Source organism: Lagenorhynchus albirostris, chromosome X, assembly GCF_949774975.1.
Source record: "Lagenorhynchus albirostris chromosome X, mLagAlb1.1, whole genome shotgun sequence".
NCBI classification, from domain to species: Eukaryota; Metazoa; Chordata; class Mammalia; order Artiodactyla; family Delphinidae; genus Lagenorhynchus; species Lagenorhynchus albirostris.
Window position 1 is genome coordinate 125,581,187 of NC_083116.1, and position 21,901 is coordinate 125,603,087.

The window sequence follows — 21,901 nt, forward strand, 5'->3', positions numbered from 1 at the left end:
GTTTAAGAGGGATTATAATCTGGGCGTCAGGGAACGTACGGTGCGATCCACGTGTGGTCTCTATAGCTGCGTGAGAAGCTGCTGCACCAATGCTGGCTGCAGGGAGGACTTCTGTCACTCCGGGTGGCATGAGGGGGAGGTGAGTGGGGACCCCGAGGGTGAGCACCTCCTTAAGTGTCATGCCTCTCCAGGGGGGCTCCCTCACCGCACCCCTGTCGGGGCCTCACTTCCTCAGCACCTGGCCCCAACTCCCTGTTGCCCCTGCAGTGCCAGGTTTCGTGCCCTATGGCCGTGCCGTCTACTCCCCGATGAGGATTCTGTTCTGAAAACCTGCGCTCTCCTTCCCGATGCTTCACCCCTCAGCCCGTCCCTTTAGAGTCCAAGCGAGTCTTGCAGCAGGCGGGGCTCTGGGAATGGACTCGCCCGTCCTGACTCATCCTCTGTGCCCGAGCCCCGAGTCTCTGCGGCCTCGGGGCGGGTGGGGGGGGTGTCAGTGCCCACCGTTTCTTCCTCTGTTGGGCATCACTCGTTAATTCCTTTACTCTCCCATGTGCTCAGACCAAGCTTTATGAGATGCTCATTACCTACAGAGACACAGAAGATCCGCTCGGCTCCTTTCTTCAAGGCACTCGGGACCTTTAAAGCAGGCAATGAAAAGCCCTCATTTCCTACTCAGCAAGCGACGCTGTGGGCCTGATAACTGAGGTTCAGGAAGTTCTTTGAGAGATGATGACAAGTGCTGGTGAGGATGTAGAGAAACTGGAACGCTCACACGTCGTGGGTAGAAACGGAAAACGACACAGCCACTTTGGAGAACGGTCTGGCTGTTCCTCAGAAAGTTACACACGGAGTGGCCATATGGCCCGGCAATTCCACTCTGAGGAATACACGTAAGAGAAGTGAAAACATACGTCTACACAAAAACCTATGAACAATGTTCACAGCAGCTCATTCATAATAGCAAAAAAGTGGAAACGGCCCACACACCCATCAACTGATGAGTGAATAAGCAAAATGTGGTATATTCGTAACAATAAAATATCATTCAACAATAAAAAAAAAGTGAAGTACTGATTCACGCAACCACGTGAATAAACTCTGAAAGCAGTTTACTAAGGACTCCCCGGGTGGCGCAGTGGTTAAGAATCCGCCTGCTGATGCAGGGGACACAGGTTTGAGCCCTGGTCCGGGAAGATCCCACATGCCGCGGGAGCAACTGAGCCCGTGCGCCACAACTACTGAGCCCACGTGCCACAACTACTGAAGCCCACACACCTAGAGCCCGTGCTCCGCAACGAGAAGCCACCACAACGAGAAGCCTGCGCGCCGCAACGAAGAGTAGCCCCCGTTCGCCGCAACTAGAGAGAGCCCGCACGTAGCAACAAAGACCCAGTGCAGCCAAAAATAAATAAATTTAAGAAAGCAGTATACTAAATGAAAGGTCAGACACAGAAGATACATATTGTATGATTCCACTTGTTTGAAATGTCCAGAACAGGCAAATCCACAGAGACGCAAAACAGATTGTGCTGCCAGGGGCTTCACGGGTAGGGGAGTAGTGCCAACGGACAGAGGGATTCTTTTTAGGTGATAAATGTTCTAAAATTGAATTGTGGCGATGTCTGCACAACTCTGTAAATTTACTAAAAATCACTGAATTGAACATTACAACAGGTGGATTTGGGTATGTCAAGTATGCCTCAATAAAGCCGTTTTTTAAAAAAACCCTTCTGAGATCCTTCAGGCAAAGATTGCCTATGTGTGTGTGCGCAGATGTGCAACAAAATACACAGCTGCACTGTTACGACACAATCAAGAATCCAGAGACAACTTCCTATGCTTTTAAAAAATGAAAATTCTCCGTTTGCTCTGTTACAAAGGGTTTAAATAAGCTCACTGCCTCGAATATCAAATGCCCAATTTGCATAATTTAAGTTGGTAAGAGGCCTGCAGACAGGCTTTCTCATTCAAATTACACCTGAACAGTAAGGTTCATTGAATCAACTCTTATTTATACATAACATGATTTTCAGCCGGTTTGCGATGAAAACTGAACACGTAAAACATTTCTTCTTATGGTCACAACAGAATCCAGAAGACGAAACTCACTAGGGTATCTGCTTATTAGGACTCAAGCATCCTAACACCTGAAGCCCTAGTTTAAGTGGATTTTAAATTCAATATAAGTGGATTAAGAAATTCAATTTTCTGGTGTCACACGTGACAAAAGCTTCAAGAATGACAGTAGAGTATATATTTTTAAATTGCCCAGTAGCTAATAAACCTGTCGTTGGGCTTCTTCCAGATGGTGTAAATTTCAGCACTGCTTTAAAAAAAAAAAAGGACGTATGGAACTCACACACTTTGACCTCAGCTCATTTCTGTGAAAGAACTCTTTTACGTCGGACTGAACCATCATTATAAAATCAGAATTTTGTAGGGCTATTATTTTTCCCAGGTTCTGCAAAAGAACATGGTCACATCTGGTCAATCTTGGCAGCAGACATCCCACTGGGCAGAGTCAGGATCAAGGAAAACGGCGACAGCAAACGCCGCCAAGCTGTTTCTCAGCGCGAGAGGAGGAAGCAAAGGCCTGGACCCCGACCTCCTACCGCTTGCTAGCTGGACCCCGACCTCCTACCGCTTGCTAGCCGGACCCCGACCTCCTACCGCTTGCTAGCTGAACCCCTTCGACCCTGCGTATGAAACTCCTGACTGTAGCACCTAGACGGGTGTGTCCCCTATCTCAGCTTGCTATGGCTGGTGCAGCAAATGACCACACACTCAGCAGCTTTAAGCAACACAGACTGACTGTGTTACACTCTGGAGGTCAGGTGTCAACAGTGGGTCACGGGGCTGTGCTCCTTCTAGAGGCACCAGGGAGGGGAGAGGCTGGGTCCTGACCCTGTGCAGCCTCTGGAGGCCGCCCGCCTTCCTGGGCACATGGGCCCACATCACTCCAACCTGTGCCTCACTGGACACATCCCCTCTCTGATGCTGACCCCCCTCGTCCACTCTGACGTTCCTCTGTGGTGACGGCGACTCTGGGCTCAGGAGGATCACGGCCCCACCTGGAGACCCTGGAATCACATTTGCAAAGTACTTTTTGCCGTGTGAGGTCACACATTCACAGGCTCCAGCATCAGGCCTGGGACGTCCTTCGAGGGCCATGGCTCTGCCTACCTCAAGTACCAAGGACCAACTTGAGAAATGGGAAAAGAACCTGGAGTCTATGAGACATGACACAAGAGTAAGGCGTGGCGGCAGGAACAGAGATTGGAAACAGCAGTGTTCATTTTTACAACGCTGACCAGTGGTAGTAGCAGCCTTGCTTTGCTTTAGGCCAATCCACACGTCTGCCTGTTTCTGGAGGCCTCTGGCCTCCACCTCACCGTCTGTACAGAGCTGTGGTCAAGGAAGCGGCATAGACGGGCTCCGCCTCGCGCACTTCACGGTTCGGGCTGCAGCGATCCTGAGCCCCAGAAGTGGAGGCGAGCCCAGCCAGCTGCTACTCACGGGAGCGTGCCTTGGAAGGCACACCAACTCCTACTCAACTCTAGACTCTTACCCAGTCTAATCCTCACACGGACGACAATCCCCAAATCACAGATAAACAGACCGAGGCCAGATGATTTTCACAAGATCACACAGCTACGCGGCAGCAGAGCCCTAGACCGGTCCCTCGTCCACTGCACAGAAAGGCCATGGCATCTTCCTTCCTCAAAGACTAGGGGGTCAGCCCAGTCCCTAAATGCCTCCACTCTCTTTTTCCTAAAACACCCAAACCAGAACCATGTGACCTCGTAGCCAAGAGAAATTTAACCACGAGATTCACAGCCCCAAACGGAGGCACAGTCGAGGCCCCCTCGGCAAGCTGGGCCCAGCTTTGCGGGACGTGGCCCTGCCCACTCGGGGCCTCACACGCCTGCCCTGCTCCCTCACCTAAGGGCCTTGCACCCACACGTCCAGCAGGTCCTTCTCAGGGCACACAGCAACACCCATACCCTCATCCTAGCTCTGCCCCCTGCAATGGGGGCCACTGGCACCATGCCCGCCTCTCCGAAGCCCTAAAGTCCTCAAGGGGAGCGATGTGCTTGTTCTCTACGCCTCCAAGCCGGCTGAGCACCTGGCACAGCACGTGCTTAGGAAACGCGAGCACCATGAATCCACGTCCCTAACCTCCATGGTCCAAGCTAAACAGGGACAGATGGCCCGTGTCCTCTCCACAAGCATTCTGGAACACGAGCATTTCCAGAAACTAGCATGGGCCCATACAGTTCTTCCTCCGTATTTATAGGGAGCTGTATGTTTGCATAAGAGCCCCTCTCTCTTTGCCCATCTCTGCTTCTGGACCAGGAAGTTGTACAGGAGAACAGTGCGACATAACCAACTTACGTGTGCAAAAGAAAATTTTGTTGAAATGTGCCACACTAAAAATCAGAATGTTGTCAACTACATTTTGAAAATATGAAATCAACTCTACTTTGGACCCTTGAGCGGAAGAACAAACGAGGCCCTTCGGTCTTAATGTCACTACCACCGCCATCAGCAACGAGATATTCGCAGCAGTACACAGGAAATTACAATCCCTGGGGAAATGCTGGGGATTCATTTTAAAACCAGATTTCGGGGCACAGTCCCACAGCACTCGTCCTGTGTACAGTGGCAGTGGCAGTGTTGTGTGTGTGTGCGTGTCTATGTGTGTGAGAGACAGAGTGCATGCCTGTGCACATGTGTATATGTGTCTGTGCATATATAATATTTTACGTTAAAAAAATCATGAAGTGGGACTTCCCTGGTGGAGCAGTGGATAAGACTCCACACTCCCAATGCAGGGGGCCCGGGGTTCGTTCCCTGGTCAGGGAACTAGATCCCACATGCATGCTGCAACCAAGAGTATGCATGCCACAACTAAGGAGCCCGCATGCCTCAACTAAGGAGCCGGCGATCCACAACTAAGGAGCCCGGGAGCCGCAACTAAGGACCCTGCCTGCCACAAGTAAGCAGACCACGTGCTGCAACTAAGGAGCCTGTGAGCCACAACTAAGGAGCCCACCTGCCGCAACTAAGGAGCCTGCCTGCTGCAACTAAGACCCAGTGCAAATAAATAAATAAATATTAAAAAAAAAAAAGTCATGAAGTGAGGCTCCAACACACCCTCGAGCCCACAGCGTGTCCACCTCAGCACTATTAACATTTGGGTCCAGTCATTTTTGGGGGTGGGAGCTGCTGTGCGCACTGTAGGATGTCTAGCAGCATCCCTGGCCTCCACGCACAAGAAGTCAAGAACATTCCTCCTAATCTCCACCTGTGACAACCAAAAACGTCTCCAGACATTGCCAGGTATTCCCTGGGGGACACAGTTGCCCCTGGTTGAGAACCACAGCTCTCAGCTACCAAAAAGTCCCCAGGATGAGTGTGGCCGGATTATTTAAAGCATACACGGTCCCTGAAACCAGAACAATCTACTTTTTGTTTGATTGATTGTACAATCAAACCAGAATAATGCAGATTATTACGAATTACAATGAGAATTACCTTTCTTTGAGGGGGTCTTAAAAATGCAATAAATTCTGCATTACACTTTGTTGACCTACATTCTGTTAAAACGACTAAAATGTAAGTTCTTACAAAGGAAACTTTTAGACGTCATTTTTCCACACAAAAAGAAGAGTCAGTATTTTACTGAGATGATTTTGAAGAGTGTAACAAAAATCAAAACTGCTTTCTTTCATTAGTCTTACACCGAAGCCTGTAATCAGGGAGAGAATGCAGGAGACGGTCCTGCATGAACCCAGATTCCACCTTTCCCTCGTTTGATGGAGATTTTCGTAGGTTACACAAATATTACCTTTAAATTAGTGTTTATCTTCCTCCAACATGTGGACAAAGAATGAAATGTATTGCTGGAAACAGAGTCTACATAAAAGCTTTTATTTTCTCCTTTATCCAGAACGCCAATAACAATTCTCAACGCTTTCGTCTACCTGACTCTTCCCCCGCCACTAACGGCACAGAGCCTTGGGCAGGATCAGAGAGGAGTACTTCTGCGACCCCAGGCCCATGGATCCTCTTAGAAACAACTGTGATCCGAAGCGAAGGGGCTCTGAGTGATTTCTAAGATGGATCCTCCAGGTGGGCATGGAGTAGGGGAACGGGCCACGTCTGCCCGTCGTGCCCTGAATCCTCCGAAAGCTCTTTGATCTGTTCCCGCCGTCCCTCCAGGCTTCCACCTCACACTGAAGGCTGGATAAAGTGAAAGCTTCCTTCACAACTACTTTTAGAACCTGGGTAGAGGGGAGCCGCCCCCGTACTCTTTTTCTCCAAAGTCTGAGAGGGAACTGACTGGTGCACGTGACTAAGTCCACGCCGTGAGGTGGCCAAGTCACGTCCGACCCCCCAACACACACCACCCCATGCGCAAAAACCACCGGCAGGGGACAGCATCACAAAACGAATTCTGCAGGGTGAGCCCAAGGTACGACGGAACTCCCGCTCGCAAGAGGGCCTGCCTGGCACAGAAGGAAGCAAACCATTCCCCTTATTTCTACTCGTAAAGCGTAAGAATTGGGGCAGCTTTTATAACGTCTTGGGACGCACAATCTGTCGCATCTGTTCGGAGGGTCTGATTCCATACGGTTGGAGTCAGTGGACCTTTCTGGAAAGGGCGAGACAGGAAATATTTTAAGGTTGGTAATTGAGAATACAGTGTAGAAATTATATAACAAGAGAGAAAACAAATTTTCGCTGACAAAAATCAAAATTTTGTGAATTCAAAATTTGAGTTTTCTATCATTTTCATGCGTCATGAAATATTCCTCTTTGATGTTTCCCCCCCAGTCGTTAAATAATGTCAAAACCATTCTCAGCTGGAAGGCTGCACAAAGACAGGCAGTGGGTGGGTTTGGCTTGGGGGCTGCACAGGTGGACCCCACCTCCTGGGGGCAGACCCTGCAGGCCCAGCTCAGGGCCTGGGGAGGACAGGAGGCTGCGCAGGCAGCCACAGGCAAAGACGAGAGAAAGAAAGGGAAACCCAGACGGAGACACCACCGGGGGAAAGGGCTTTCTGAGCCCAAAATGCTATCTTTGTGTTGTCTGTGCTAAGAAAACTATATCAGGGGAAAACTGATACCTTCAAGTGTGAGAAAGGCGTAGTATTTTGTATATAAACGACACTGCTTACCCCCATAACTTTGCACCTTTCAGTGTGGCTGGCTTGTGATAACTTCTTTTACGTGTTACACACACATAATTTGAATGATGAGTGATCACAAATGGTCCTAGTTGTACACCTCTTCACCACGTCACTGGAGAAACCCTTATAATTCCAAAAAGAGCACTAAAAATCCTGCAAACCAAGCTTAACAAACAGTAAAACATGTGACGCTAAAGTGGGATGCATCCACAGGTTAGCCTCTGACGTTATGAAATGCACACCCAACTGGAGCAGGTGTCTGACAGGTTAAAGTACGTTTCATTGACAGTTCTCATGAAGCTGGTCTCCAGGTACAGACGCCCCGACCCCTTCAGCTCTGCACACAGCCTAAGACCACCGTGACGGGAACTCCCCAGAGCGCCTTTACCAACGTTCAGAATTTTCATGCTTTGATAATGATCGGTCACAACCCCTACTTAAAAAGGTGACGTTTTGTTTATATAAGAATTATCGACAGATCTTTAAAGGGGGGCTTTTAAACACGTTAGAGAAATCCAGAAAGGAACAAAGAAAAGAAGGAGAAAGCCATGAGGATGGACTGAACAGGTGAAAATGGTGTGGAAGCGGAAGGAGAGAAAGGGGACTTCTGAGTACACAAACAGAGGGTCCACTTTTGGACCATGTAAATGGTTTTTACATTCCAAAATACCCTTACTCTCCAAAGGTTCAGGAAAGAAAGAGGGAAGGGAAAGGGAGAGGAAGAGAGAGAAAGAAAGGGAAAGAAGTTTACTGTTCGAGAGAGAGAAAGCAAATACGGCAAAACGTTAACAACTGATGAATGTATTCTTTACGTTTTCCACGGGTTTGAAAATTTTCAAAATACAAAGTGGAGGAAAAGAGCGGAAAAAAGCTTGGCTTTACCTGAGTTCTTCTGCCCTCTGACACCAGCTCCACTGGCTATTTGCCCTCAACAAAACATCCAGTTAGGTCAGTCTTAATATTGAAATAAAAGTTCAAACTATTCTTGTCAAAAAAAAAAAAAAAAAAAAACAAACCCAAACCCACTGACTTGGCACTTGTGTTGAGCTGGGTATTTCCGGTTCACCGTGCGAGTGTTACTAGTTTCTCCAAGTCTCTCCGGAGAGCCGCGCTGGCGTGCCCATCCTCCCTCCGCAGACTCCGCGAGGCCTGGCCCTGGGCAGGTGACCTCGAGTGTGGCAGAGTCAAAACCAGGCCAGAATCTCCACAGACATCACGCACCCCCAGATCCCCAGCTAGGACACCTCCCCAGAAAGTCTCACAGACCCCACAGGGCAGCAAGAGGCATAGTTCTCGTGCTCCTGCCTGAGCAAATACCTGATGATTAGTAGGGGTCAGGAACATGTATTTTTTTGGCTGCGTTGGGTCTTTGTTGCTGCACGCGGGCTTTCTCTAGTTGCGGCGAGCGGGGGCTGCTCTTCATTGCGGTGCGCGGGCTTCTCATTGCGGTGGCTTCTCTTGTTGCGGAGCATGGGCTCTAGGCACGCGGGCTTCGATAGTTGTGGCCCACGGGCTCAGTAGTTGCGGCTCGCGGGCTCTAGAGCGCAGGCTCAGTAGTTGTGGCGCACGGGCTTAGCTGCTCCGCGGCATGTGGGATCTTCCCGGACGAGGGCTCGAACCCGTGTCCCCTGCCTTGGCAGGCGGATTCTTAACCACTGCGCCACCAGGGAAGCCCCCCAGATTAGCCTTTTAAACCCTAGTGAAGGCTGCACAGGACTTCTCATTCTCGCCCTTTGTTAGTGACCTGCTCCTTAGACAAGCCTTCCTGGAGGCGACATGTAAGAAAGAGCAATTAGAATCATCTCTTCCTTAGGGAAAGCGCTTCCTTGAGAGCAACGCCGAATACCTCGGAGTTGTGCCAGACCCACAAGCCCGGAGCAGGAGAGGACACCCCTGCACGTGGGCTGAAGCCCGCTGGAAGGCTCTGGGCTATTTTGGAGACGAGTTTAAATCGCGTACTGAGCTTTGCAGCTGGGCTGAGCGCTGCCGTCTGGGGCCAGAGAGCGCTCTCATTCTGGCTCTGGTCCTCTTAGTTTCCACCCCTGTGGGACACCTGTGCTGGTGAAACGCTTACTTCTCCTAGTTTAGAGTTTCTTTTTCACGTGTGATCTTCGAGGAGCTGCATCTTCCCCGGCGCCTGGCTGATTCAGATGCCACGTCAAGAACCTTTCTGTGCGGCTGTGACCTGGCCGTGATGGAGAGCAGGGGCACACGGTTGTTGGGCTGTGTGCGAGAATCTCGTGTTCGTGCGAGAATGTACTATTTCCCCCTTTCCAGGCACCACACCCGGCACCTAGAAGACCTCAGCTAAGTCCAACCAAATAAATTAGAGAGTGAGACTTAACAGAGGGTCCTCACGCTCGTCCTTTACAACCACTGACAGACCAGGAGAGCTGCACGCCCCCAAGATACAGACGACACAGCCTAACGTCTCTGCTTACCCTGCCTCCCGTGGTTTGCTTTCAATCCACAGGATGGGCTTGTGTACCCCACGCAGGGTGTGAGCTGGTCCGAGAAGGGCCAGGGGAAGAGAAGGAGAGGAGAAAGGACCCAAACCTCTCACTCACAATCAGGAAAACATACGTCTGATTCCAACAGCACCAGCATCCCTGCTGCCTTGAGAAGTGAGACACACAGGGGCCTTCATGGTGGCCGAGGTCGACGGCCAGCGCACCTGGAGACCCAGCCTCCCTCCAGTCAGCTGATTTCCTGCTCCGTCCCCTGGTCCCACAAAAGACACTCAGGCAGGCACCCAGAACAGTCATAAATCAAGTCCAGGGAGGCACAGAGGCAGCAGGGACATTCACCTGGAACGCCAAGGCACAGACGCTTGTCACCACTCACCGTGGCTTCCAGACCCGTGAACTGAACTTTGTTCCTCAAACGGGGTAACAAGGCCTGGCCTACCTGTCTCACGCGGGTGCACAGAGACGTGCTGAGAACCACAGAGTACGGCAACCGTTCGCTATGATGAGCCCTGATGGGGAAGACAGGCCGAGGGCTCACGCTGCATTCGCCCTGCGAGCGCCCAGGGACTGAACGGCTGAGCCGTCGCTGCACGGGCCAGCTGACAGCTTCTCGGGACACCACGGTTCCCTGCAATCTGGGGCTCCTGTACACACCAAACACATCGGGTCGCACGGAATCCCATGCTAACTCTACAGTGCAGTCTAAGACGGTCTAGCACGTGGACGTTTATCAGGTTTTAACTGTCCCTGCCCTAGCCCTCTTCCTAACTGTTCCCCAGTTTCTTTATGGGGAATTTCTTTTCCTTCTCTGTCTCGCCCATAGCGCTAGGAACAGAGGAGAAGCGACCATGGCACAAAGGAAGGTCCAGCTCCCCGGCACGCTGGCCTCCCCCACGGTTTTGGCAGCAGTCGAAGCAAAGTGTTGACGAGCTCATGACTATGAAAATCTGCAAAAGCGAGACATATTACCATCAGCGACCAGTTGAGCCCTCTGCTCCCTGCACCCTCTCTCCCGACCAAGAGAGGACGAGGGGAAGCGGAGTTACCTCGATACATCTGCCCTGGCTCAGCGGGATACAGCTGTGGGACTCGCAAACGTCCCCTTGCACGGCTGTGTCACTGCCGGCTGTGCTGGAATTAAGAATGGCTTCCAGAAATACTCTATTTTAGGACAAATCATCCAAAGTCAGGGCACAGTGGGCAGTGCCAGACAGACTGTCATGATATAAACTGCATGAGGGCAGAGGAGAAACAAAACTGCAAACTATCAAAGCCAGAAGCTAGCCTATGGAAAATTCTTCCACAGAATTTTTACCACTTATCAAATCATTTGTCAATTTTTACCATGTATCTCATAAAATTACTAGAGACTTTCCAAAGTTTAAGAAGCCAGAAAAGTTCACATCCCATTACGAATAACGGGCCGTGAATCAGCCTAAGAGCAGCAGCAGCTGGTCACCAGGCTACAGGAGACCCTGGACGGTGGGTTTCCTCTACGGAAAATGATACTGTAAAGCCACTGTCATAGAAGGAGGTGACCTACGAATACACAACTTAGGGGAAAAAATGGACAAAAATGGAGAGGCACGTCAGGCCATGAATTCATTCATAAATGTTACTTTCCCATATGTGCTACCTGCAGTACCTGCCAACTTTGAAAACTTGTCCATGTACTTGGCTCCCCTCAAAACCTGGCGAGGGCAAGTCCTCGCAGGAAGACTGCCAGGCTGGCTCTACTGAGCCCCTGGTCTAGCCTAGAGATGGGCACATGCTTCCAGGTCAGCCAATTAAATACGCACATGCACATGGGCGCGCGCGCACACACACACACGCACGCACACACACACAGACACACACACACACACACTTTGAATCGTGAGGTACTGACACAGAACAGAGATGTAGCTGGAGTTTCTTTTATGGTCTTGGTTACACTGGCGTGATGAAAGGGCGTTCCTGCCAGAGCGAGAATTCTCCATTCTGCAGACTGTCCTGGATGCCTGCTGCTCCCAAGACTGGGCCTCGCTGCCCCGCTTCAACCCCCAAGGGTCCAGCTTCAGTCAGGCAGGAACTGTTTATCTTGTTCAAAACCCAGAACCCTACAGGATACTCACTGGATCTACAAAGGGATATATGTCTCCTGGCATACAAACATGCCCAAGATATACGTGCTTACGTGTGTGTATTTTGTTAATAGGTTTGTTTTCGTTTAACATCGAGCTGTAAATAAAGTACACACAACACATATGCTTATAACTGCATGCAAAACACCAGGAAAAATACACAAGAAACTATCAACAGTGTTTACTCTGGGAAGTGAGATTATGAGGCAGAAAGAGGCTTTTACTTCTAACTCATACCCTTCGGTACTCTTTGAATTTTTAAATTTTTAAGTAAATAAACAGCATGTACTATAATAAATGCATACAAAACTAAAAGGAGGGCCAAACCTACAGAATAAACTCTCAGCCATGAGAAATGCTCAATCTCCTCTTGAATCTTTTTTCCCCCTTCCTTGTAAGGCAATTCCCTCTGACAATATTCACCCGAAGGCTCATCTCCATCCGAGGGCCAAGCTCAGTCTAACCACCCAGTGTTCCAAGGAGCAACACAGAAGCCTCTTTCTCTCAGAGAAGCAGAACTGAATTGCCAAATCCAGCCTTGGTAGCTCAAGCTCGACACACCGACTTTCCCACGTTAGGTGCTTCACATTTAATGAATAAAAAAAAAATCATGAATGAATGAGTTGCACCATAATGAATGAGCTGGCCTTATGATCATTTGTTTCTACAACACTGAATTAGTACAGCTAATTATAGTTAAATTCCACCAAAAACATCTTTGCTTTTTTGTTTTGTTTTGTTCTTATATTGCTTGATTCCCAGCGTCCTTCTTTATCCTGGTGAGTGAAATTTTCTCTTTAACTGTTCATTACTTACGCCTCATACAAACAGTACATTCTTAACAAATGCTGGAGAGGGTGTGGAGAAAAGGGAACCCTCTTGCACTGTTGGTGGGAATGGAAATTGACCCAGCCACGATGGAGAAGAGTATGGAGGTTCCTTAAAAAACTAAAACCAGAACTACCATACGACCCAGCAATCCCACTACTGGGCATATACCCTGAGAAAACCACAATTCAAAAAGACACAAAAGACACATGCACCCCAACGTTCACTGCAGCACTATTTACAATAGCCAGGTCATGGAAGCAACCTAGATGCCCACTGACAGACGAATGGATAAAGAAGATGTGGTACGTACATACAATGGAATATTACTCAGGCATAAAAAGGAATGAAATTGGGTCATTTGTAGAGACGTGGATGGACCTAGAGACTGTTATACAGAGTGAAGTAAGTCAGAAAGAGAAAGACAAATATCATATATTAACACATATATGTGGAATCTAGAAAAATGGTACAGATGAACGGGCTTGAAGGGTAGAAACTGAGACACAGATGTAGAGAACAAACGTATGGACGCCAAGGGGGGAAAGTGGTGGTGGTGATGGGGGGGGTGGTGTGATGAATTGGGAGATTGGGATTGACATGTATACACGAATATGTATAAAATAGATAACTAATAATAACCTGCTATATAAAAAAATAAAATAAGATAAAATTCAAAAAAAACATAGTACATTCTGCCTTTATTACCAATTAGAAAGGAAAAGCAAAGTTAGAAACTGGGAGAAAATTAACGCTGCATTCATGCTTGATCAGACTGATAGAAAAAGCATTTTTACATCCTTAACATGACAATGAGAGAGGGATACGTATAAAATACGTTAGACCAGCTAAGAGTAACAGTCCCTGCGGCTTCTCACTAAATTGGAGGGTTTTCCAAAGAACACCCCAAGCATTAGGGAATGCATAAGCATCTTCTCTCCCACTTTTATCCGTAATAAAAATTATGGAGAAAAGAAATCCTGCCTAACCCACTAAATCTGGATTTCATTGTAATTAACTGTCCTTTCTCACCTGTTAATATAAAACATTTTGCTATTTGTAAATTAGCACATATTGGAAGGGAAGATCATTTCCCTGGGCATCACTTCCCTCAGCTGCTCCAGCCTTCTACTAATGAGCCCAAAGTATTTAAATTTAACCCTCGTGAAGGAAGCTTCACTTTATAAGGAGGGAAACACAGCAAGACAACTTCACAGTTGTCTGTGAAGGAGCCAGTGCCAGTGCTGGGCCTTTCTGGTTCACAGTTGCTCTCGGGCTTCACCTGCCAAATGACTTAATCTCTCCAGTACAAAAAAACAAATTTCGGGCTTCCCTGGTGGCGCAGTGGTTGAGAGTCCGCCTGCCGACGCAGGGGACGCGGGTTCGTGCCCCGGTCCGGGAAGATCCCACGTGCCGCGGAGCGGCTGGGCCCGTGAGCCATGGCCGCTGAGCCTGCACGTCAGAGGCCACAACAGTGAGAGGCCCGCGTACCGCAAAAAAAACCCAAAAAACAAATTTCAACAACCGTTAATCAGGGCCTTGGGCAGCCCGGGCTGACCGTCTGGCTCTGACCATGTCCTCTGATTATGATCAGGCTCTAGCATGCCCTGGTCCTACGAGTCAGTAGCCACCCAGGGTGTGGTTCCTTGTAACTTGCACTCTGTGCCTCATCCTTTGTCCTGGTAACCCACCCTAGTACACCAGACCCTCTAGAACCCGAATCCTGCCTGGCACATAGTAAGTGCTCAATGCGTGTGAGCTCTGACAGTGAAATAATGATGACGCTGACAAGCTACCATGATCTCTGCCCACAGGGTCCACCACTTCACTTCTTGTGCAAATTCTCCCTGAGCTACACCCAGTGCTTGTTGGAACATCTGTACACACTCTGGATATTCTGCTCTACTGCCAACTATGGATGTCTTCTAAGATTCCACCCAGAACCGAGTCTATCCCCTGGCACCTCTCTGAGCCCACTGGGTCGGTCTAGTTCTAACTCAGCCCACTGTCTACACGGATCATCTGCAACTGGTGGGACACGCCCTTCCCGTGAACTGCTAACACGGGTCGATGCGAAGATTCAACCACCTGATCTTCACCTGTCTGCCCGAGCACACGCAGGTGCCGGGCTCTGAGGGACGCACAGGACCACACGACGAACGTGACGCAGCCCTGGCTGTGACACAAGAACACTCTGGTGTGGAGAGACGTATATCTACAGACTATCATAAAACAACAGAAATGCTTATAACAAACTGCCCCTGGCATATTATAAAACACAGACCAAAAAAAGCCATCTGGGTGGGAGACAAAGGCCTCCCGGAGAAGGTGATACGGGAGCCAAGTTTCAAAGAAAACGCAAAGTTAGGAGGAAAAGGGAGTAGGGACCGTCACAAAACGCCCCTCGTTTATAACAGAAACTAGCCTTTCCCAGGTGCCCATGTACCAAGATTTTCACCTGTGTCCATCTCATCTCACTGAGTTCATTCAACTACCTTATAAAGTAAATAGCGTCAACTCCATTCTCCTGATTCAGAGACCAAGGCAGAAAGAGGTTACCTTGGCAAGGCTCCACACCTATTCAATGGAGGAGCCTCATGCCACCCTGATCCGAGTCACTCCCAGACCACGCGATTTCCAGGATACCTACGACCTTCGTGGGACCACAGTATCGTGATGAAGGTCACAAGAAGGGCTTTGTGCCTTTAAACAAGTTCACGTGTGCCCAAACATTCCTCTTCATCCCCAAACACAATCTCTCCTTTCCCTCATTGCAGCCACTCAAAGGCCCACGAAGGGTTAAGAAAATCAACACCCTAATTCCTTCTTGCCAGTCTCCTTCAACCTGAACTCGAACCAGCCCCTCCTCGGCCCTCCTGTTCCAGTACCACGTTCCCTGAGCTTCGGCAGGCCAGGACCGCCACTCGGTCCACCTGCCCGCTGTCCTCCGCCCTAGCTGGTGCTGACAGCAGCAGCCCCGGGCCTGCTTCTCCCAAAGGTGCACCCACACCTCGGCATCCAAGCATGCAACTTCTCCCCTGGCCACCTTTACCCGCCAAAGGTTCATTGGTAGATAACAAACACGCTCTGGGTCTGGACACGTGACACAAAAAAATAAAAGGGGCTTCCCTGGTGGCGCAGTGGTTGAGAATCTGCCTGCTAATGCAGGGGACACGGGTTCGAGCCCTGGTCCAGGAAGATCCCACATGCCGCGGAGTGGCTGGGCCCGTGAGCCACAACTACTGAGCCTGTGCTCCGCAACAAGAGACGCCGCGATAGTGAGAGGCCCGCGCGCCGCGATGGAGAGTGACCCCTGCTTGCCACAACTAGAGAAAGCCCTCGCACAGAAACAAAGACCCAACACAGCAAAAAAAATAAAATTAATTAATAAACTCCTACCCCCAACATCTTCTTTAAAAAAAATAAATAAATAAAAACAAGAACAAATACCATTGAAGAAACTGATACATAAGACAGAGCTGGACCCTCCCATCAACCCTTTACTGTAAGAAAAGTCACATAAATCAGGCAGAAATTATTAAAACTCAAAAGAGCAGCACGGCTGTCATGAAGACAGGACCCCTGAGGGAGGAAAACCAAAACAAAACAGAACAAAATCCAGACAGAATAAATCAGTCTCCATAAATCATCGTGTTTAAATAATGCACAGAGCCCTCAGACATCAAACAGCACAGATGGCCCAGTGGTTAACACTTAAACTCCTCGAGTCCGTGTCCCGTGCCCTCCACGGCCCTCGACGTCCATGACCTGATCTCAGCTGCACGGATGCACTCCCACCGCCTCAAACGGGCACATCTTGAGGCTTCTCGTGGTCACAGAGAATCACGTCCCTTCCAAAGACTTCAATGCTGCAGGTTCTACCGTGCCACCCACCTCTCCACAAGCGGCACCACAAGCCCCCATGTGCCTCTGCAAACTTAAATTTAAGTATAAATTGAATGTAACTTCATAGCAGCATTATTCACAGTAGTCAAAAGGCAGAGGTAACCCAAGTGTCTATCCACAGATGAATGGCCAGAAAAAATGTGACTTATACCCACAATGGAGTATGATTCAGGCTCGCTCTCTCTCTCCCTCTCTCTCTCTCTGTGTCTCTCTCTCTCTCTCTATCTCTCTCTCTCTCTTTCTCTCTCTGTCTCTCTCTCTCTCTCTCTGTGTGTGTGTGTGTCTCTCTCTCTCTGTGTGTGTGTGTCTCTCTCTCTCTCTGTCTCTCTGTCTCTCTCTCTTTCTCTCTCTCTCTCTCTGTCTCTCTGTCTCTCTCCCTCTCTCTCTCTCTCTCTTTCTCTCTCTCTGTGTCTCTCTCTTTCTCTCTCTCTCTCTCTCTCTCCTTCTTTGGCTGGGCGCTGGGTCTTCGTCGCTGTGCGCAGGTTTTCTCTAGTTGCGGCGAGCGGGGGCTACTCTTTGATGCGGTGCGCGGGCTTCTCATTGCGGTGGCTTCTCTTGTTGTGGAGCACTGCTCCCCGGTGTGTGGGATCTTCCCGAAGGAGGGCTCGAACCTGTGTCCCCTGCATTGGCAGGCGGATTCTTAACCACTGCTCAACCAGGGAAGTCCCTGATTCAGGCTGTAAAAGGGAAGTCTGACAAATGCTCCAACACGGAATGAGCCTCAAGGACATGATGCCAAGTGAAATGAACCCATCACAAAAGGACGCATACTGTATGATTCCACTCATATGAGTCACCCAGAGTAGTCAAATCCATAGAGACAGAAAGTAGAACAGAGGTTATCAGGGGATGGGGGAGGGGAGGAAGGGGAATTACTGTTTAAAGGGGAGAGAGTTTCCCGTAAAATAGATAGCTAGTGGGAAGCAGCCGCATGGCACAGGGATATCAGCTCGGTGCTTTGTGACCGCCTGGAGGGGTGGGATAGGGAGGGTGCGAGGGAGGGAGACGCAAGAGGGAAGAGATATGGGAACATATGTATATGTATAACTGAATCACTTTGTTATAAAGCAGAAACTGACACACCATTGTAGAGCAATTATATTCCAGGAAAGATGTAAAAAAAAAAAAGGGGGGGGGAGAGTGTTTCCATTTGGGCAGATGAAAAAGTTCTGGAGATGACTGTACAACCATGTGAACGGAGTTAAAGCCACAGAACTCTACATTTTAAAATGGTTAAAACGGTAAATTCTGTTATATTTATTTGACCACAATAAAAAAGGTAAACGAAATTTAAAATTCAATTCTTCTGTCCCACGAGTCCCATCTCAGGCGCTCACTGGCCCCACCTGAACGGCTACCACAGAGCCAGCACAGATGATGTAAGGTTTCCGCCCCTGCAGAAAGTTAGTGGGTAACATTGGTTAGGGGCTGCTGACCCTCTGAAAAGGTACATTCCCATACTGAACCAGCCCACTGTGCTATCCAGCGCGCGTTCATTCATTCATTCAGCAAGCACTGCTGAACACCATTCATCGCGGTGCCAGGCACTCGGTCCGAGCGCTGATAAATAAAAAGTACCAAGACATGCTTGGCAGGTAACGCTTCCTAGGATGGCGGAGGCGTGCACACTTGAAAGGGAAATCACAATGTAACGCGACGCGTGACATTTCACCCATGTAAGCCAAATGCTAACTGCCTCCGGACTTCGTTCTTTGCAGCACACATTCCAGAATGCTCTACGTTGCTCACGGGCCAGCTTCCTAAGCCAGTGCAGATCACGCTGCACTAGACTTCCAGAGTCTCCACTTCTCTCCTCCCCACCCAAGAGCTCATTCTCCCTCCCACTGTCTTAAAGGAAGAATTAGCCTTTACCTTCCCAAAGTTAGTCCCACCAACCCTTCTCGATTCCATCCTCTCCTGCCTGTTCTGCGCCCCTCTCCATCCTCATCTCTTATCTCTCCGTATCCATAATTCCAAAGGACCCCTACCCTTAGTCTAGGACAAGCTCAACTTCCTCTTAGTGTAGGGAAAGCCAGGCTGTCTTCTCCTTTCCAGTCCAACAGGGCGAGGCAAACTACTTCGGAGAAGGCAGGTAATGAACTTCGCAGGCTGTGCGGATCACAGGCCGTCTGTGTTGTGTTACTGCTCTTCGCTCTTCTTTCGCTCCTCTTTAAAATGTAACAAGCGTTCTTAGCTTGGGGGCAGGGTGGAGGTGTACGGGGATCCGGCCCATGGGACACAGGGCGCCAGCTCGAGCTACGTGTTACTCTCAGATCATTTTTTCTTAGGTACATTTTTTGATGCGGCCCTTCTCTGTCCAAAAAGACAACACTTGGCGGCCTCCCCTCTTTCCATAGAGTAGAAAGGGTGGGCCTTCAAGACCCCAACCCACCCTCTGAAAGTCCCAGCTCGCTCTCCCCTTCCAACACCTTTGAGCACCGCCCAAATGGCCCACTCCGTGCCACCCTCCTTGTCCTGCCACCGAGCTGCGTCCACACCGCCTAGGGACCCTTGCCCAGATCCATCACTCGTGCAGAGAGCCCCGGGCGATCGCCACCACGTTTACCAAGATCACTGTCTCCAGTTCCAGTGACCTTCCCGTGCTGCCAGTAACCCAAGCCTCCCTAACCTATGGTGCCATCTCCCCAGGACACCGAGAACAGGTTATTCCTGATACGCTACGGCTGCTCAGCGAAGGTTTTCTTAAGGAATGACAACTCTCAACCTATACAGCATTGTCACTCAACTACACCTCAATTAAAAAGATGAAAATAAAATGCACCTGCCCACACAAAGAAAGAATGAGAACTCTCATCTCCACGGGCGGGGGGGGGGGGCATCAGAAGCAGAATTTGAGTCGTTCTCACCTTGATCACCACTAGGCACCACCACAGCAGGGCTGCGCGATTTCTTGCCTGACCTGTGAATCAGAGGACCGGTTCCGTTCCTCCATCTACTGGGAGTTCCTCTCAGGAGAGGGCACACCTGATAGGCCATCACCAAAGTCATCTCTTTTTATACGATCACTGCTATGGACTGAACGTTTGTGTCCCCCCAAAATTCAGACATGGACGCCTACTCCCCAGTGTGACAGTATTTGGAGGTGGGGCCTTTGGGAGGTGATTGGGTCGTGAGAACGGAGTCCTCAAGAACAGCGGCAGTGCCCTTATACATGAGACCCCAGAGAGCTCCCTCAGCCCTTCCACTGGTGGGGACACAGCGAGGAGATGACCATCTACGTAGGAACCAGGAAGCAGGTTCTCACCAGCCAACAGATTTGCCTGCACCGTGACGCTGGACTTCCAGCCTCCAGAACGGTGAGAAATAAATGTCTGCGGTTTACAGGCCAGCCAGCTTACGGTACTTTGTTACAGCAGCACGAAGGGACGAAGACAAATCACCCCTGGGCAGATTCAAAGCTCTCAGGTGTCTGGGTAGTCATCAATGTGAAGAGCAGCATCAATGAACGAGGATCGGGGTCAATGGTCCTCAGCACAGCCGAAGCCTTTCACGACACAGGGCAGACTGCGGGCAGGTCAAGGTCATTCTTCCACTCACTCCATAGGTACTTATTAAGCACCTACTACATGCCAGCACAGTGCTGGAGAGTGAGGTAGCTACAATAGGAAGCAAAACTACCTCTAACAGCAAACTCTTCAACACAGCCAAACAAGAATGCGAGGACATTTCTGTCACCAACACACACAGATCACGCAAGACAGGACCGTCTCGACGGTAAGGACCAAGATCCCCGAGACGCCCCACCTGGCTGCCACGCTGTGCTTCGCTCAAGCGAGCGCTCGAGAAATACCGGCCACACAGAACCGCGCTCCAAACGATTACCTCAAAAGCCTTTGGTAACTCTGGAAGGAATGAGGACTGACCTTTGAGTAATTACTTCAAGACTGAAACACAAACAGCAGCAACGCAGAGCCTCGAAACCACTCCGGGAATAATCAAAACCGGAAAAAGACGTCTGTGAACAGATTCTGCACTTCAGCTTCTGGTGCAGAGAGATGGCTCGCATCCTTCAAGCAGAAGAGAAATTCAAGTCGTTGCCTCAATCCAGTAGCTGGCAAGTGTCTTTGTCGTGAAAATTCAATTAGCAGTCTGTGACCTTCACGCCATTTCTCGGTCTGTAGCTGCACTCCCCTCCCGCTGAGGTTAAACGCACCACAGTGGTCGGGAAGCGCCCCATTTAGAAGACGTGCCCTCGCCTTCTTAGAATGAGCTGTGCTTTGATTCTACAGCTACGCTAAAGAGGGCTGCTGGGTCAACGTTTATAGGCGGGTTCCATGGAAATTATCTCGCAATTACTACCTGTGTGTACCAAACGGAACTTACTTAAGTTTCCAGGGTAGTGGCAGTACGACACCACCACCACATGATAAAAGCGCTCAATTCCAATGCTTGGCCAAACAAGAACTGGCCAATACACTTAAAATCTGATAGCTCTGATGTAACAGCCACTTAATAGCTATCATAATACCTGCTTGTGAGGTACTTTAAAACATAGAGGGCATGGACTGAGCTCATCACGGGATAATGCCTGTTACTGTGCACTTCAAGCTGTCAGAGTTCATTAAAAATCATGGCACCACTGGGTATTTGACTGGTACAACATGGGTGCCAAGGCGCTCGCTGGCTAATTCAGGCTGATCAATTTCAAGCCATTCTAGCGTAAAGAGTGAATTATTCATACACGTTTAGGGAATAAATCGTATGACCGTAAACATGCATGCCCCCCACCTCAATTTCACCAATCTTTGTCACCGATACTCTACTGCTGGTCTGTTAAATGTACATCACTGTACTCCTCCCACACCCATAATTCCATTAAAATAGCTTGCTCTAAACAGGCTTTTCACGGTAGGAATGTACAGAGGTACGCCTGGATATAGAACTTTACAGACAGACGAGTCTATCCACTTATACCCAAATAAAGAGAACATGAAGCACGCTGTCCATTAACACTAAGCGTTCAGTATTAACGATACCCCTTAACGATGGGTCTACTGACTTCTAAAGCAGTAACACACAAAGCGCGGGTCTGGGCTGAGCTCAGCCACAGCCAGAGGACGTCTGCTGGATGTTCCCAGCCGCTCCCAGGAGCACCGAGTACGACACCCAGAAGCACAGCCAGTGACCAGGTCGGAATCTCCGGCAACCTGACCCTTCTGGCCTGGTAATTTAGCATCCCTGACTCTCACGTTTTCAAGGTACCACAAAGCATCACTCTGTCCTTCCTTTGGGTCCACCGTGTTCGAGGCAGTCCCTTTTTGCCTTGGAAACTGCGCTGGCCTTACTGCCACCAAACACGCGTCAGGAATGTCCACAGAGGAGTGCAGAGCAATCTGACGATTTTCCTTGTGCTTAGAACT

The 21,901-nt window shown here is 49.5% G+C and overlaps 1 protein-coding gene across 10 annotated transcripts in view; it reads right to left on the minus strand.

The window, feature by feature from the left end:
- TBL1X (transducin beta like 1 X-linked) overlaps positions 1 to 21,901 on the minus strand; it is a 228,229-nt gene that overhangs the window by 155,894 nt on the left and 50,434 nt on the right. Inside the window, exon 1 of one of the 10 annotated variants that reach the window (XM_060138705.1) lies at positions 2,364 to 2,382. The exons of the other annotated variants lie outside the window; for them this stretch is intronic. The gene's annotated coding sequence lies outside the window, so the exon portion shown is untranslated. Of the gene's footprint in view, positions 1 to 2,363; positions 2,383 to 21,901 lie in introns of those variants that run through there. 10 annotated transcript variants of the gene reach the window in all.